This window comes from Callithrix jacchus, chromosome 21 (genome assembly GCF_049354715.1).
Source record: "Callithrix jacchus isolate 240 chromosome 21, calJac240_pri, whole genome shotgun sequence".
NCBI lineage: Eukaryota > Metazoa > Chordata > Mammalia > Primates > Cebidae > Callithrix > Callithrix jacchus.
This window is the reverse complement of record NC_133522.1, coordinates 1,078,255-1,080,909: the sequence shown is the minus strand read 5'-3', so window position 1 is coordinate 1,080,909 and position 2,655 is coordinate 1,078,255. Positions and strand designations below refer to the sequence as shown.

At 45.9% G+C, this 2,655-nt stretch overlaps 1 non-coding gene across 1 annotated transcript; it reads right to left on the bottom strand.

Annotated features, from left to right (window-relative positions):
- Positions 1-1,035: 1,035 nt before the first annotated feature.
- Positions 1,036-1,199, bottom strand: LOC118149990 (U1 spliceosomal RNA). Its single transcript, XR_004737760.1, has one exon. It is a non-coding gene; the product is annotated as a U1 spliceosomal RNA (small nuclear RNA).
- Between the last annotated feature and the right edge of the window lie 1,456 nt (positions 1,200-2,655).

The following is a 2,655-nucleotide window of genomic DNA, read 5'->3' as shown; positions in this document are numbered from 1 at the left end:
CTGCACCCCGCATGACCAAGATTATTAAACCATTCTAATTTGTCAAACGAGTCACACTGATTTTTAAAAAATAACTTAATAAACTTTTTGATGTCTTTATATGTTATTTACATTATTTAAATTGTTCAAAAGCATCAAATTCCTCTCTGCTATCAACTTTATTTCTTTTATTGTACCAAACTCTCAAGACCATTAATTTAATTTACTGCTAAATCTATTATTTTTTCATGTTAGAAATTCAACAAGAAAATTTTCCCCTAATGAAACATCACAGTTAAAGCGTAAATATGCTGGGCGAGGTGGCTCGTGCCTATAATCCCAGCCTTTTGGGGGGCAGAGCCAGGCGTATCATTTGAGGTCAGGAGTTTGAGACCAGCCTAGCAAATATGGTGAAACCTTTTCTCTACTAAAAATATAAAAGTTAGCTGAACATGGTGGCATGTGCCTATAACCCCAGCTACTCTGGAGTGTGAGGCAGGAACATGGCTTGAATCTGGGAGCTGAACTTGGTGAACTGAGATCATGCCATGCACTGTAGCCTGGCTACAGAGCAAGACTGTCTCAAAATAAATAAATAATAAAGCATAAGTAGTAAAGTAATAATAATAATAATAATGCACAGGCTCTTCCTCTGTTATCTCAGCTAGAGTACAGCCTTGCAATCATAGCTGACCAACCTGGGACCTCAAGGCTGACCTCGAGGTCCCTAGAGCAATCTCTGCATAAACAGCGCAGCCCAGAACTCACAGCTGTGCCAGGGACAAATACAAGTGATTGAGTCGGGAGACCCTGGACAGCAGCGAACAGTCAGCAGCAGCAAAGAAAAAGAGAATCTGTGTCCTGATACTGTCTTCTAAAAAAAGGGCGGGGAGGGGGGGCGGAAAAAACCAAAAAAACGGCGTCATCTCCCTTTTCTTGTCCAGATATAGTTACGTAAAACCGAACTCTGACTGCAAGCCGCCGCAGGATTGCACCGCAAAAGCACAAACATCTTGGAGTCGCCGCACGTCTGTTTTTTGGCAAACTACGGAAGACCAGGGGAAAGCGCGAACGCAGTCCCCCACTACCACAAATTATGCAGTCGAGTTTCCCACATTTGGGGAAATCGCAGGGGTCAGCACATCCGGAGTGCAATGGATAAGCCTCGCCCTGGGAAAACCACCTTCGTGATCATGGTATCTCCCCTGCCAGGTAAGTATGAATTCCCACGCCTCCGCCCCGCCACAGCCTCATAGGCCTCACCCTTTACATTCACGGTCACTTCCCGCGGGCACTGCTCCCCCAGCCCTCCTAGCCCTGACACACAGCTGGGGCTCTCGGCTCCGACCGGCGGTCCTGGACTGGCTCCCACAGCGGGGAACTCCTTCGTTGGGAAGCAGCAGGTGGCCAACCAGCAGCCCCTGCGCTGCCTCATCTACATAGAAATGGCCCTATCCGTGATGTCACCGACAGTGCCTTTTCCAGTCCCAATCTCTTCCACCGCCTCTCAGCCGACCAACCCGCAGTCGGAGCTGGAGGGGGAAGTGACCGTCGGCCTCTCCCTTCCCTCCTTCCCTCCCTCCCTCTCCTCCCTCCCCCGTGTCTGTTCTCTCCCAAAGGAGCGACTCCTTATCCTACGTTGCCGAGTACCGTCTCAGCGGCCAAGTGGAGCCTGTGCACCCTTCTTCAAATAATGGCTTTAATTCTCACACTAGAACGTTTAGGGTTACAAAATAAACCACTTCTCTCCACATCCTTGTGATGTAGCAATCCCCTTGAAATTGGAAGCTGTTCAGTATCAGAGAGAAACCATATTTATGAAACTAGAGAGAGGGCTCAGATGACTGCACACCAGCCGTCCAGGACAGAAACGCAGTCTCACCTGTCTTGGAGGAATGCTTCGGTCCTCCCAGGAATACAAACCAGTGATAATAGTTTTATCACTAGTAATGTTGTAAAGACTGTTGTCCAGTTTCACGAATCTTGCTGTTTTTTTTCTCCAAATTCAGCATTATAGAAAAATATGCTGCCCGAGAAGAGGTGACTGGACGCTCTCACGCATCGCGCTGGACTATGGCACCTCCTGCACGGCCTTCTCCAGACCTCAGCACTTACTTCATGTTCGTATTTTATGTTCTGCAAAGACAAAAGCAAAACAATCCACATTTGGCACAAATACCTGAGATACATCTTATATGAGGTGTTTAAATATGGGAACACTCCCATGTGAGACCCCCAAGTAGTGGGTCACATCATATGGTTGAGCTTGATTCCGGACACAGGCCCCCTGTTGGAGGTAGTCGAGCTATGGGGAAGAAGGACTGCAAGAAGGCTTATGTGATATACAAAAAATAACATGAGTTATTATTCTATTGTGCTGAGGTGATGGGAGGCATGGTGTCCACTTTTGGTTCTCACAGTGTCTACTTTTGGTTCTCACAGTGTCCACTTTTGTTTCTCTATTCGTTATAGTTTCTTCTTAAAGTTATGACTTAAATCTTCAAAGCAAGCTGATAGTAAAAATTGCTTTGTTTATGTCTTTCCTACACCTGGACCCTTGATGCAGTATTTACAATACTGCTTGTGACTTAATGATTTATAATGTAGCCTGTGATTTTCTTGTGAAACTCCTGCCCTAGATAAATAGTTTCTTTTAAACTTTTGAATTTAGGTATT